Source organism: Cetorhinus maximus, chromosome 9, assembly GCF_964194155.1.
Source record: "Cetorhinus maximus chromosome 9, sCetMax3.hap1.1, whole genome shotgun sequence".
Taxonomy (NCBI): domain Eukaryota; kingdom Metazoa; phylum Chordata; class Chondrichthyes; order Lamniformes; family Cetorhinidae; genus Cetorhinus; species Cetorhinus maximus.
Genome location: NC_135887.1, coordinates 124,584,564 through 124,601,385, shown reverse-complemented (window position 1 = coordinate 124,601,385; position 16,822 = coordinate 124,584,564).

The following is a 16,822-nucleotide window of genomic DNA, read 5'->3' as shown; positions in this document are numbered from 1 at the left end:
GCAAAGAGACCCACTGCACAGATAGTGGGCAAAGTGGCACACTGCAATGACTGTGGGAAAAGTGACACACTGCACTGACTGTGGGGAAAATTGAGACACTGCATTGACTGTGGGCAAAATTGCACTCTGTACTGACTGTGGTTCAAAGTGACACACGGCAATGACTGTGGGAAAAATGGCTCACTGCACTGACTGCGGTTAAAAGTGAGAAACTGCAAAGACTGTGGGTAAAGTGGCACACTGCACTGACTCAGGGCAAAGTGACACACTGCCCTGAATGTGGGCAAAGTGACACACTGCACTGACTGTGGGCAAAGTGGCATTCTGCAGTGACAGTGGGGAAAAGGGACACACTGCACTGAATGTGGGAAAAGTGGCACACTGCACTGAATGTGGGGTAAAGTGACACATTGCACTGTCTGTGGGCAAAGTGGCACACTGCACTGACTGTGGGAAAAGTGACACACCGCACTTACTGTTTGCAAAGTGGAACACTGCACTGATTGTGGGGAAAAGTGGCGCACAGTACTGACTGTGGGGAAAGGTGGCACACTGCACTGACTGTGGGCAAAGTGATACACTGCACTGACTGTGGGGAAAAGTGGCACACTGCACTGACTGTGGGGTAAAGTGACACATTGCACTGTCTGTGGGGAAAAGTGCCACACTGTACTGACAGTGGGGTAAAGTGCCACACTGCACTGACAGTGGGGTAAAGTGGCACACTGCCGTGACTGTGGGGAAAAGTGCCACACTGCACTGACTGCGGGGAAAAGTGTCAAACTGCACTGAATGTGGTCAAAGTGGCACATTGCACTCACTGTGGCTAAAGTCCCACACTGTGCTGACTGTTATCAAAGAGGCACACTGCACTGACTATGGGGAAAAGTGGCATCCAGCACTGACTGTGGGGAAAAGTGACAAACTGCATGACTGTGTGCAAAGTGACTCACTGCACTGACTGTGGCGAAAATTTACACAATGCACTGGCTGTTGACAAAGTGGCGCTTTACACTGATTGTGGGCAAATGTGACACACTGCAATGACTGAGGGCAAAGTGTCACAATGCACTGACTGTGGGGATAAGTGACACACTGCAATATCTGTGGGCAAAATGGCATACTGCGCTGAATGTGGGGAAAAGTGACTCACTGCACTGACTGTTGGCAAAGTGACTCACTGTACAGACTGCGGGGAAAAGAGACACACTGCACTGACTGTGGGCAAAGTGGCATTCTGCACTGACTGTGGGGAAAAGTGACACACTGCACTGACTGTGGGGAAAAGTGACACACTGCACTGACTGTGGGCAAAGAGACCTACTGCACAGATAGTGGGCAAAGTGGCACACTGCAATAATTGTGGGAAAAGTGACACACTGCACTGACTGTGGGGAAAATTGAGACTCTGCATTGACTGTGGGTTGAAGTGACACACTGCATTGACTGTGGGCAAAATGGCACACTGTACTGACTGAGGTTAAAAGTGACACAATGCAAAGACTGTGGGTAAAGTGGCAGACTGCACTGACTGTGGGGAAAAGGGACACACTGCAATGACTGTGGGCAAAATGGCACACTGCACTGACTGCGGTTAAAAGTGAGACACTGTAAAGACTGCGGGTAAAGTGGCACACTGCACTGACTCAGGGCAAAGTGACACACTGCCCTGAATGTGGGCAAAGTGACACACTGCACTGACTGTGGGCAAAGTGGCATTCTGCAGTGACTGTGGGGAAAAGGGACACACTGCACTGAATGTGGGAAAAGTGGCACACTGCACTGAATGTGGGGTAAAGTGACACATTGCACTGTCTGTGGGCAAAGTGGCACACTGCACTTACTGTTTGCAAAGTGGCACACTGCACTGATTGTGGGGAAAAGTGGCGCACTGTACTGACTGTGGGGAAAGGTGGCACACTGCACTGACTGTGGGCAAAGTGATACACTGCACTGACTGTGGGGAAAAGTGGCACACTGCACTGTCTGTGGGGTAAAGTGACACATTGCACTGTCTGTGGGGAAAAGTGCCACATTGTACTGACAGTGGGGTAAAGTGGCACACTGCCGTGACTGGGGGCAAAAGTGTCACACTGCATTGACTGCGGGGAAAAGTGTCAAACTGCACTGAATGTGGTCAAAGTGGCACATTGCACTCACTGTGTCCAAAGTCTCACACTGTGCTGACTGTTATCAAAGAGCCACACGGCACTGACTATTGGGAAAAGTGGCATCCAGCACTGACTGTGGGGAAAAGTGACAAACTGCATGACTGTGTGCAAAGTGACTTACTGCACTGACTGTGGCGAAAATTTACACAATGCACTGGCTGTTGACAAAGTGGCGCTTTGCACTGATTGTGGGCAAATGTGACACACTGCAATGACTGAGGGCAAAGTGCCACACTGCACTGACTGTGGGGAAAAGTGCCACACTGCACTGACTGCGGGGAAAAGTGTCAAACTGCACTGAATGTGGTCAAAGTGCCACATTGCACTCACTGTGGCTAAAGTCCCACACTGTGCTGACTGTTATCAACGAGCCACACTGCACTGACTGTGGGGAAAAGTGACAAACTGCATGACTGTGTGAAAAGTGACTCACTGCACTGACTGTGGCGAAAATTTACACAATGCACTGGCTGTTGACAAAGTGGCGCTTTACACTGATTGTGGGCAAAAGTGACACACTGCAATGACTGAGGGCAAACTGTCACAATGCACTGACTGTGGGGAAAAGTGACACACTGCACTGACTGTGGGCAAAATGGCATACTGCACTGACTGTGGGGAAAAGTGACACACTGCAATATCTGTGGGCAAAATGGCATACTGCACTGACTGTGGGGAAAAGTGACACACTGCACTGACTGTGGGGAAAAGTGACACACTGCAATGACTATGGGCAAAGTGGCACATGGTACTGACTGTGGTTAAAAGCTACACACAGCAATGACTGTAGTTAAACTGGCATACAGCTCTGACTGTGGGGAAAAGTGGCATACTGCACTGACCCAGGGCAAAGTGAAACACTGCCCTGACCGTGGGCAAAGTGACTCACTGCACTGAATGCGAGGAAAAGAGACACACTGCACTGACTGTGGGAAATGTGGAATTCTGCACTGACTGTGGGGAAAAGGGACTCTCTGCACCGACTGTGGGCAAAATGCCACACTGCACTGACTGTGCGCAAAGTGACCCACTGCACTGAGTGTGGGCAAAGTGGCACACTGCACTGACTCTGGGAAAGGAGACACACTGCACTGACTGTGGGGAAAAGTGACACATTGCATTGACTGCTGGGTAAACTGACACACCGCATTGGCTGTGGGCAAAGTGTCACAATGCACAGGCTTTGCGGAAAAGTGACACACTGCACTGACTGTGGGGAAAAGGGACACATAGCGCTGACTGTGTGCAAAGTGGCACACTGAACTGACTGTGGGCAGAGTGACACTTTGCACTGAATGTGGTTAGAGCGACACACTGCACTGATTGTGGGAAAAGTGACACACTGCACAGACTGTGGGCAACGTGACACACTGCACTGACGGTGGGGCAAGTGGCAACCTGCACTGCCTGAGGGGAAATTTGACACACTGCACTGACTGTGGGGAAAAGTGACAAACTGCACTGACTGTGGGGAAAATTTATAACATGCACCGACTGTTGGCAAAGTGACACATTACATTGATTGTGGGTAAAGTTGCACGTTGCAATGACTCTGGGGAAAAGTGACACACTGCACTGACTGTGGGCAATGTAACACACTGCACTGACTGTGGGCAAAGTGACACACACCACTCACTGTGGGCAAAGTGCCACACAGCTCTGACTGTCGGCAAAGTGGCACACAGCACTGCCTATGGGGAAAGCGACATACTGCAATAACTGTGGACAAATTGGGGCACTGACTGTGGGTAAAAGTGAATCACTTCACTGACTGCAGGATAAAGAGACACACTGCACTGACTGTGGGCAAAGTGGCATTCTGCACTGACTGTGGGGAAAAGTGACACGCTGCACTGACTGTGGGCACAGTGTCACAGTGCACTGACTGTGGCAAAGAGACCCACTGCACAGATAGTGGGCAAAGTGGCACACTGCAATGACTGTGGGAAAAGTGACACACTGCACTGAATGTGGCAAAAATTTACACAATGCACTGGCTGTTGGCAAAGTGGCGCATTACACTGATTGTGGTGAAAAGTGACACACTGCAATGACTGTGGGCAAAGTGACACACTGCACTGACTGTGGGGAAAAAGTGATACCCTGCAATGACTGTGGGCTAAATGGCCTACTGCACTGACTATTGGCAAAGTGACTCACTTTACAGACTGTGGGAAAAAGTGACACACTGCATGAGTGTGGGAAAAGTGACACACTGCACTGACTGTGGGGAAAAGTGGCAAACTGCACCGATTCTGGGGAAAAGCGACACACTGCACTGACTGTGGGCAAAGTGGCACACTGCACTGATTGTGGGGAAAAGTGGCGCACTGTACTGACTGTGGGGAAAGGTGCCACACTGCACTGACTGTGGGCAAAGTGATACACTGCACTGACTGTGGGGAAAAGTGCCACACTGCACTGACAGTGGGGTAAAGTGGCACACTGCCGTGACTGTGGGGAAAAGTGCCACACTGCACTGATTGCGGGGAAAAGTGTCAAACTGCACTGTATGTGGTCAAAGTGCCACATTGCACTCACTGTGGCTAAAGTCCCACACTGTGCTGACTGTTATCAAAGAGCCACACTGCACTGACTATGGGGAAAAGTGACAAACTGCATGACTGTGTGAAAAGTGACTCACTGCACTGACTGTGGCGAAAATTTACGCAGTGCACTGGCTGTTGACAAAGTGGAGCTTTACACTGATTGTGGGCAAATGTGACACACTGCAATGAATGAGGGCAAAGTGTCACAATGCACTGACTGTGGGGAAAAGTGACACACTGCAATATCTGTGGGCAAAATGGCATACTGCGCTGAATGTGGGGAAAAGTGACACACTGCACTGACTGTTGGCAAAGTGACTCACTGTACAGACCGCGGGGAAAAGAGACACACTGCACTGACTGTGGGCAAAGTGGCATTCTGCACTGACTGTGGGGAAAAGTGACCCACTGCACTGACTGATGGCAAAGTGGCACATTGCACTGACAGTGGGCAAAGTGGAACACTGCACAGACTTTTGGGAAAGTGGCACACTGCACTCACTGTGGGAAAAGATACACACTGCACTGACTGTGGGAAAAGTGGCACATTGCACTGACTGATGGCAAAGTGGCACACTGCACTGACTGTGGGGAAAGTGACACTGCACTGACTGTGGGTAAAAGTGACACACTGAAATGACTGTGGGCAAAGTGGCACACTGCACTGACTTCAGGAAAATTGACACACTTCTTTGACTGTGGGCAATGTAACACACTGCAATGACTGTGGGCAAAGTGACACACTGCACTGACTATGGGCAAAGTGACCCACTGCACTCACTGTGGGAAAAGATACAAACTGCACTGACTGTGGGAAAAGTGGCACATTGCACTGACTGTGGCCAAAGTCCCACACTGCGCTGTCTGTTGGCAAAGTGCCACACTGCACTGTCTGAGGGGAAAAGTGGTAAACTACACTGACAGTGGGGAAAAGTGACACACTTCATGACTGTGGGGAAATGTGACACAATGTACTGACTGTGGCCAAAGTGACCCACTGCACTGACTGCTGGCAAAGTGGCAGACTGCACTGACTGTGGGCAAAGTGACACACTGCATTGACTATGGGCAAAGTGACCCAATGCACTGACTTCGGGAAAATTGACAAACATCTTTGACTGTGGTCAATGTAACATACTGCAATGACTGTGGGCAAAGCGACACACTGCACTGACTGTGGGAAAATGTGGCAAACTGCATTGACTGTGGGTAAAGGTGCCAAACTACACTGAGTGTGGGGAAAAGTGCCACACTGCACAGTCTGTGGGGAAAAGTGCCACACTGCACTGAATGCGGTCAAAGTGGCACATTGAACTGACTGTTGGCAAAGTGACACACTCCACAGACTGTGGGCAAGGTGCCACACTACTCTGACTGTGGATAAACTGGCACACTGCACTGACTGTGGGGAAAGCGACACACTGCACTGACTGTGCGCAAAATGGCACACTGCACTGACTGTGGGGAAAAGTGACACACCGCAATGACTGTGCGCAAAATGGCACACTGCACTGACTGTGGGTAAAGTGGCATTCTACAGCGACTGTGGAGATAAGTGACACACTGCACTGAATGTTTGCAAAGTAGCACATTGCACTGACTTTGGCCAAAGTCCCAGGCTGTGCTGAATGTGGGGAAAAGTGACACAATGCACCGACTGTGGGCAGAGTTACACACTGCAAGGACAATGGGCAAAAGTAACACACTGCACTGACTGTGGGCAATGTGGCACACTGCAATGACTGTGGGTAAAAGTGACACTCTGCACTGACTGTAGGGAAAAGGGACACATAGCGCTGACAGTGTGCAAAGTGGCACATTGATTGACTGTGGGCAGAGTGACACTCTGCACTGACTGTGGGCTGAGTGACACACTGCACTGATTGTGGGGAAAAGTGACACACTACACTATCTGTGGGCAAAGTGACACATTGCACAGACTGTGGGGTGAAGTGAGATACTGCAATGACTGTGTAAAAGTGACACAATGCACTGACTGTGGGTAAAAGTGACACACTGAAATGACTGTGAGCAAAGTGACACACTGCACTGACTTCAGGAAAATTGACACACTTCTTTGACTGTGGGCAATGTAACACACTGCAATGACTGTGGGCAAAGTGACACACTGCACTGACTATGGGCAAAGTGACCCACTGCACTGAATGTAGGCTAAGTGGCACACTGCACTCACTGTGGGAAAAGATACAAACTGCACTGAGTGTGGGAAAAGTGGCACACTGCACTGACTGTGGGCAAAGTGACACACTGCACTGACTGATGGCAAAGTGGCACACTGCACTGACTGTGGGCAAAGTGACACACTGCACTGACTGATGGCAAAGTGGCACACTGCACTGACTGTGGGCAAAGTGCCACGCTGCGTTGACTGCGGGGAAAAGTGTCAAACTGCACTGAATGTGGTCAAAGTGGCACATTACACTAACTGTGGCCCAAGTCCCACACTGTGCTGACTGTTATCAAAGAGCCACACTGCACTGACTGTGGGGAAAAGTGACACACTGAACTGACTGTGGGGAAATGTGACACACTGCACTGACTGATGGCAAAGTGGCACACTGCACTGACTGTGGGCAAAGTGACACACTGCACTGACTGATGGCAAAGTGGCACACTGCACTGACTGTGGGCAAAGTGACACACTGCATTGACTATGGGCAAAGTGACCCAATGCACTGACTTCGGGAAAATTGACAAACTTCCTTGACTGTGGTCAATGTAACACACTGCAATGTCTGTGGGCAAAGCGACACACTGCACTGACTGTGGGAAAAAGTGGCAAACTGCATTGACTGTGGGTAAAGGTGCCAAACTACACTGAGTGTGGGGAAAAGTGCCACACTGCACTGACTGAGGGGAAAAGTGACACACTGGTTGACTGTGGGCAGAATGACACACTGCACTGTCTGTTGCGAAAAGTGCCACACTGCACTGAATGCGGTCAAAGTGGCACATTGAACTGACTGTGGGCAAAGTGACACACTCCACTGACTGTGGGCAAAGTGCCATACTACTCTGACTGTGGACAAACTGGCACACTGCACTGACTGTGGGGAAAGCGAAACACTGCACTGACTGTGCGCAAAATGGCACACTGCACTGACTGTGGGGAAAAGTGACACACCGCAATGACTGTGCGCAAAATGGCACACTGCACTGACTGTGGGTAAAGTGGCATTCTACAGCAACTGTGGGGATAAGTGACACACTGCACTGAATATTTGCAAAGTAGCACATTGCACTGACTTTGGCCAAAGTCCCAGGCTGTGCTGAATGTGGGGAAAAGTGACACACTGCACCGACTGTGGGCAGAGTTACACACTGCAAGGACAATGGGCAAAAGTAACACACTGCACTGACTGTGGGCAATGTGGCACACTGCAATGACTGTGGGTAAAAGTGACACTCTGCACTGACTGTAGGGAAAAGGGACACATAGCGCTGACAGTGTGCAAAGTGGCACATTGATTGACTGTGGGCAGAGTGACACTCTGCACTGACTGTGGGCTGAGTGACACACTGCACTGATTGTGGGGAAAAGTGACACACTGCACAGACTGTAGGCAACGTGACACAATGCACTGACGGTGGGGAAAAGTGACACATTGCACTGACTGCGGGGAAAAGTGACACACTGCACTGACTGTGGGGAAAAGTGCCACACTGCACTGACTGTGGGGAAGAGTGACAAACTGCACTGAGTGTGGGGAAAAGTGACACACCAAACTGATTGTGGAGAAAATTTACACCATGCACCTACTGATTGTCAGAAAAGTTGCACATTGCACTTACTGTCAGTAAAAATGACATACTGCACTAACTGTGGGCAATGTAGCACACTTCACTGACTGTGGGGAAAAGTGACACACTGCACTGACAGCAGGCAAAGTGGCACACTGCATTGACTGGGGGGAAAATGACCCACTGCACTGACTGTGGGGAAAGTGGCACACTGCACAGACTGTGCATAATGAGACATACTGCACTGACTTTGGGAAAAGTGACACACCGCACTTATTGTTTGCAAAGTGGCACACTGCACTGATTGTGGGGAAACGTGGTGCACTGTACTGACTGTGTGGATAAGGGACACATAGCGCTGACTGTGTGCAAAGTGGCACACTGCTCTGACTGTGGGCAGAATGACACACTGCACTGTCTGTGGGGCAACGTGCCACACTGCAGTGACAGTGGGGCATAGCGGCACACTGCAGTGACAGTGGGGAAAAGTGTCAAACTGCACTGAATGCGGTCAAAGTGGCACATTGCACTGACTGTTGCCAAAGTCCCACACTGTGCTGACTGTTGGCAAAGAGTGTCACTGCACTGACTGTGGGGAAAAGTGACAAACTGCATGACTGTGGGAAAAGTGACACACTGCACTGACTGTGGCGAAAGTTTGCACAATGCACTGGCTGTTGGCAAAGTGGCGCTTTACACTGATTGTGGGGAAAAGTGACACACTGCAAAGACTGTTGGCAAAGTGACTCACTGTACAGACTGCGGGGAAAAGAGACACACTGCACTGACTGTGGGCAAAGCGGCATTCTGCATTGACTGTGGGCAAAGTGCCACACTGCGTTGACTGCGGGGAAAAGTGTCAAACTGCACTGAATGTGGTCAAAGTGGCACATTGCACTGACTGTGGCCCAAGTCCCACACTGTGCTGACCGTTATCAAAGAGCCACACTGCACTGACTGTGGGGAAAAGTGACACACTGAACTGACTGTGGGGAAATGTGACACACTGCACTGACTGTGGGCAAAGTGGCACACTGAACTGACTGTGGGGAAATGTGACACACTGCACTGACTGTTGGCAATGTGACACACTGCGCTGACTGTGGGCAAAGTGACACACTGCACTGACTGTTGGCAAAGTGACTGTACAGACTGCGGGGAAAAGAGACACACTGCACTGACTTTGGGCACAGTGTCACATTGCATGACTGTGGGAAAAGTGGCACATTGCACTGACAGTGGCCAAAGTCCCACACTGCGCTTACTGTTGGCAAAGTGGCACATTGCACTGACAGTGGCCAAAGTCCCACACTGCGCTGACTGTTGGCAATGTGCCACGATGCATTGATTGTGGGGAAAAGTGACACACTGCATGACTGTGGGAAAAGTGACACACTGTACTGACTGTGGCCAAAGTGACCCACTGCACTGACTGATGGCAAAGTGGCACATTGCACTGACAGTGGGCAAAGTGGAACACTGCACAGACTTTTGGGAAAGTGGCACACTGCACTCACTGTGGGAAAAGATACACACTGCACTGACTGTGGGAAAAGTGGCACATTGCACTGACTGATGGCAAAGTGGCACACTGCACTGACTGTGGGCAAAGTGACACTGCACTGACTGTGGGTAAAAGTGACACACTGAAATGACTGTGGGCAAAGTGGCACACTGCACTGACTTCAGGAAAATTGACACACTTCTTTGACTGTGGGCAATGTAACACACTGCAATGACTGTGGGCAAAGTGACACACTGCACTGACTATGGGCAAAGTGACCCACTGCACTGAATGTAGGCTAAGTGGCACACTGCACTCACTGTGGGAAAAGATACAAACTGCACTGAGTGTGGGAAAAGTGGCACACTGCACTGACTGTGGGCAAAGTGACACACTGCACTGACTGATGGCAAAGTGGCACACTGCACTGACTGTGGGCAAAGTGACACACTGCATTGACTATGGGCAAAGTGACCCAATGCACTGACTTCGGGAAAATTGACAAACTTCCTTGACTGTGGTCAATGTAACACACTGCAATGTCTGTGGGCAAAGCGACACACTGCACTGACTGTGGGAAAAAGTGGCAAACTGCATTGACTGTGGGTAAAGGTGCCAAACTACACTGAGTGTGGGGAAAAGTGCCACACTGCACTGACTGAGGGGAAAAGTGGCACACTGGTTGACTGTGGGCAGAATGACACACTGCACTGTCTGTTGCGAAAAGTGCCACACTGCACTGAATGCGGTCAAAGTGGCACATTGAACTGACTGTGGGCAAAGTGACACACTCCACTGACTGTGGGCAAAGTGCCATACTACTCTGACTGTGGACAAACTGGCACACTGCACTGACTGTGGGGAAAGCGAAACACTGCACTGACTGTGCGCAAAATGGCACACTGCACTGACTGTGGGGAAAAGTGACACACCGCAATGACTGTGCGCAAAATGGCACACTGCACTGACTGTGGGTAAAGTGGCATTCTACAGCAACTGTGGGGATAAGTGACACACTGCACTGAATATTTGCAAAGTAGCACATTGCACTGACTTTGGCCAAAGTCCCAGGCTGTGCTGAATGTGGGGAAAAGTGACACACTGCACCGACTGTGGGCAGAGTTACACACTGCAAGGACAATGGGCAAAAGTAACACACTGCACTGACTGTGGGCAATGTGGCACACTGCAATGACTGTGGGTAAAAGTGACACTCTGCACTGACTGTAGGGAAAAGGGACACATAGCGCTGACAGTGTGCAAAGTGGCACATTGATTGACTGTGGGCAGAGTGACACTCTGCACTGACTGTGGGCTGAGTGACACACTGCACTGATTGTGGGGAAAAGTGACACACTGCACAGACTGTAGGCAACGTGACACAATGCACTGACGGTGGGGAAAAGTGACACATTGCACTGACTGCGGGGAAAAGTGACACACTGCACTGACTGTGGGGAAAAGTGCCACACTGCACTGACTGTGGGGAAGAGTGACAAACTGCACTGAGTGTGGGGAAAAGTGACACACCAAACTGATTGTGGAGAAAATTTACACCATGCACCTACTGATTGTCAGAAAAGTTGCACATTGCACTTACTGTCAGTAAAAATGACATACTGCACTAACTGTGGGCAATGTAGCACACTTCACTGACTGTGGGGAAAAGTGACACACTGCACTGACAGCAGGCAAAGTGGCACACTGCATTGACTGGGGGGAAAATGACCCACTGCACTGACTGTGGGGAAAGTGGCACACTGCACAGACTGTGCATAATGAGACATACTGCACTGACTTTGGGAAAAGTGACACACCGCACTTATTGTTTGCAAAGTGGCACACTGCACTGATTGTGGGGAAACGTGGTGCACTGTACTGACTGTGTGGATAAGGGACACATAGCGCTGACTGTGTGCAAAGTGGCACACTGCTCTGACTGTGGGCAGAATGACACACTGCACTGTCTGTGGGGCAACGTGCCACACTGCAGTGACAGTGGGGCATAGCGGCACACTGCAGTGACAGTGGGGAAAAGTGTCAAACTGCACTGAATGCGGTCAAAGTGGCACATTGCACTGACTGTTGCCAAAGTCCCACACTGTGCTGACTGTTGGCAAAGAGTGTCACTGCACTGACTGTGGGGAAAAGTGACAAACTGCATGACTGTGGGAAAAGTGACACACTGCACTGACTGTGGCGAAAGTTTGCACAATGCACTGGCTGTTGGCAAAGTGGCGCTTTACACTGATTGTGGGGAAAAGTGACACACTGCAAAGACTGTTGGCAAAGTGACTCACTGTACAGACTGCGGGGAAAAGAGACACACTGCACTGACTGTGGGCAAAGCGGCATTCTGCATTGACTGTGGGCAAAGTGCCACACTGCGTTGACTGCGGGGAAAAGTGTCAAACTGCACTGAATGTGGTCAAAGTGGCACATTGCACTGACTGTGGCCCAAGTCCCACACTGTGCTGACCGTTATTAAAGAGCCACACTGCACTGACTGTGGGGAAAAGTGACACACTGAACTGACTGTGGGGAAATGTGACACACTGCACTGACTGTGGGCAAAGTGGCACACTGAACTGACTGTGGGGAAATGTGACACACTGCACTGACTGTTGGCAATGTGACACACTGCGCTGACTGTGGGCAAAGTGACACACTGCACTGACTGTTGGCAAAGTGACTGTACAGACTGCGGGGAAAAGAGACACACTGCACTGACTTTGGGCACAGTGTCACATTGCATGACTGTGGGAAAAGTGGCACATTGCACTGACAGTGGCCAAAGTCCCACACTGCGCTTACTGTTGGCAAAGTGGCACATTGCACTGACAGTGGCCAAAGTCCCACACTGCGCTGACTGTTGGCAATGTGCCACGATGCATTGATTGTGGGGAAAAGTGACACACTGCACGACTGTGGGAAAAGTGACACACTGTACTGACTGTGGCCAAAGTGACCCACTGCACTGACTGATGGCAAAGTGGCACATTGCACTGACAGTGGGCAAAGTGGAACACTGCACAGACTTTTGGGAAAGTGGCACACTGCACTCACTGTGGGAAAAGATACACACTGCACTGACTGTGGGAAAAGTGGCACATTGCACTGACTGATGGCAAAGTGGCACACTGCACTGACTGTGGGGAAAGTGACACTGCACTGACTGTGGGTAAAAGTGACACACTGAAATGACTGTGGGCAAAGTGGCACACTGCACTGACTTCAGGAAAATTGACACACTTCTTTGACTGTGGGCAATGTAACACACTGCAATGACTGTGGGCAAAGTGACACACTGCACTGACTATGGGCAAAGTGACCCACTGCACTCACTGTGGGAAAAGATACAAACTGCACTGACTGTGGGAAAAGTGGCACATTGCACTGACTGTGGCCAAAGTCCCACACTGCGCTGTCTGTTGGCAAAGTGCCACACTGCACTGTCTGAGGGGAAAAGTGGTAAACTACACTGACAGTGGGGAAAAGTGACACACTTCATGACTGTGGGGAAATGTGACACAATGTACTGACTGTGGCCAAAGTGACCCACTGCACTGACTGCTGGCAAAGTGGCAGACTGCACTGACTGTGGGCAAAGTGACACACTGCATTGACTATGGGCAAAGTGACCCAATGCACTGACTTCGGGAAAATTGACAAACATCTTTGACTGTGGTCAATGTAACATACTGCAATGACTGTGGGCAAAGCGACACACTGCACTGACTGTGGGAAAATGTGGCAAACTGCATTGACTGTGGGTAAAGGTGCCAAACTACACTGAGTGTGGGGAAAAGTGCCACACTGCACAGTCTGTGGGGAAAAGTGCCACACTGCACTGAATGCGGTCAAAGTGGCACATTGAACTGACTGTTGGCAAAGTGACACACTCCACAGACTGTGGGCAAGGTGCCACACTACTCTGACTGTGGATAAACTGGCACACTGCACTGACTGTGGGGAAAGCGACACACTGCACTGACTGTGCGCAAAATGGCACACTGCACTGACTGTGGGGAAAAGTGACACACCGCAATGACTGTGCGCAAAATGGCACACTGCACTGACTGTGGGTAAAGTGGCATTCTACAGCGACTGTGGAGATAAGTGACACACTGCACTGAATGTTTGCAAAGTAGCACATTGCACTGACTTTGGCCAAAGTCCCAGGCTGTGCTGAATGTGGGGAAAAGTGACACAATGCACCGACTGTGGGCAGAGTTACACACTGCAAGGACAATGGGCAAAAGTAACACACTGCACTGACTGTGGGCAATGTGGCACACTGCAATGACTGTGGGTAAAAGTGACACTCTGCACTGACTGTAGGGAAAAGGGACACATAGCGCTGACAGTGTGCAAAGTGGCACATTGATTGACTGTGGGCAGAGTGACACTCTGCACTGACTGTGGGCTGAGTGACACACTGCACTGATTGTGGGGAAAAGTGACACACTACACTATCTGTGGGCAAAGTGACACATTGCACAGACTGTGGGGTGAAGTGAGATACTGCAATGACTGTGTAAAAGTGACACAATGCACTGACTGTGGGTAAAAGTGACACACTGAAATGACTGTGAGCAAAGTGACACACTGCACTGACTTCAGGAAAATTGACACACTTCTTTGACTGTGGGCAATGTAACACACTGCAATGACTGTGGGCAAAGTGACACACTGCACTGACTATGGGCAAAGTGACCCACTGCACTGAATGTAGGCTAAGTGGCACACTGCACTCACTGTGGGAAAAGATACAAACTGCACTGAGTGTGGGAAAAGTGGCACACTGCACTGACTGTGGGCAAAGTGACACACTGCACTGACTGATGGCAAAGTGGCACACTGCACTGACTGTGGGCAAAGTGACACACTGCACTGACTGATGGCAAAGTGGCACACTGCACTGACTGTGGGCAAAGTGCCACGCTGCGTTGACTGCGGGGAAAAGTGTCAAACTGCACTGAATGTGGTCAAAGTGGCACATTACACTAACTGTGGCCCAAGTCCCACACTGTGCTGACTGTTATCAAAGAGCCACACTGCACTGACTGTGGGGAAAAGTGACACACTGAACTGACTGTGGGGAAATGTGACACACTGCACTGACTGATGGCAAAGTGGCACACTGCACTGACTGTGGGCAAAGTGACACACTGCACTGACTGATGGCAAAGTGGCACACTGCACTGACTGTGGGCAAAGTGACACACTGCATTGACTATGGGCAAAGTGACCCAATGCACTGACTTCGGGAAAATTGACAAACTTCCTTGACTGTGGTCAATGTAACACACTGCAATGTCTGTGGGCAAAGCGACACACTGCACTGACTGTGGGAAAAAGTGGCAAACTGCATTGACTGTGGGTAAAGGTGCCAAACTACACTGAGTGTGGGGAAAAGTGCCACACTGCACTGACTGAGGGGAAAAGTGACACACTGGTTGACTGTGGGCAGAATGACACACTGCACTGTCTGTTGCGAAAAGTGCCACACTGCACTGAATGCGGTCAAAGTGGCACATTGAACTGACTGTGGGCAAAGTGACACACTCCACTGACTGTGGGCAAAGTGCCATACTACTCTGACTGTGGACAAACTGGCACACTGCACTGACTGTGGGGAAAGCGAAACACTGCACTGACTGTGCGCAAAATGGCACACTGCACTGACTGTGGGGAAAAGTGACACACCGCAATGACTGTGCGCAAAATGGCACACTGCACTGACTGTGGGTAAAGTGGCATTCTACAGCAACTGTGGGGATAAGTGACACACTGCACTGAATATTTGCAAAGTAGCACATTGCACTGACTTTGGCCAAAGTCCCAGGCTGTGCTGAATGTGGGGAAAAGTGACACACTGCACCGACTGTGGGCAGAGTTACACACTGCAAGGACAATGGGCAAAAGTAACACACTGCACTGACTGTGGGCAATGTGGCACACTGCAATGACTGTGGGTAAAAGTGACACTCTGCACTGACTGTAGGGAAAAGGGACACATAGCGCTGACAGTGTGCAAAGTGGCACATTGATTGACTGTGGGCAGAGTGACACTCTGCACTGACTGTGGGCTGAGTGACACACTGCACTGATTGTGGGGAAAAGTGACACACTGCACAGACTGTAGGCAACGTGACACAATGCACTGACGGTGGGGAAAAGTGACACATTGCACTGACTGCGGGGAAAAGTGACACACTGCACTGACTGTGGGGAAAAGTGCCACACTGCACTGACTGTGGGGAAGAGTGACAAACTGCACTGAGTGTGGGGAAAAGTGACACACCAAACTGATTGTGGAGAAAATTTACACCATGCACCTACTGATTGTCAGAAAAGTTGCACATTGCACTTACTGTCAGTAAAAATGACATACTGCACTAACTGTGGGCAATGTAGCACACTTCACTGACTGTGGGGAAAAGTGACACACTGCACTGACAGCAGGCAAAGTGGCACACTGCATTGACTGGGGGGAAAATGACCCACTGCACTGACTGTGGGGAAAGTGGCACACTGCACAGACTGTGCATAATGAGACATACTGCACTGACTTTGGGAAAAGTGACACACCGCACTTATTGTTTGCAAAGTGGCACACTGCACTGATTGTGGGGAAACGTGGTGCACTGTACTGACTGTGTGGATAAGGGACACATAGCGCTGACTGTGTGCAAAGTGGCACACTGCTCTGACTGTGGGCAGAATGACACACTGCACTGTCTGTGGGGCAACGTGCCACACTGCAGTGACAGTGGGGCATAGCGGCACACTGCAGTGACAGTGGGGAAAAGTGTCAAACTGCACTGAATGCG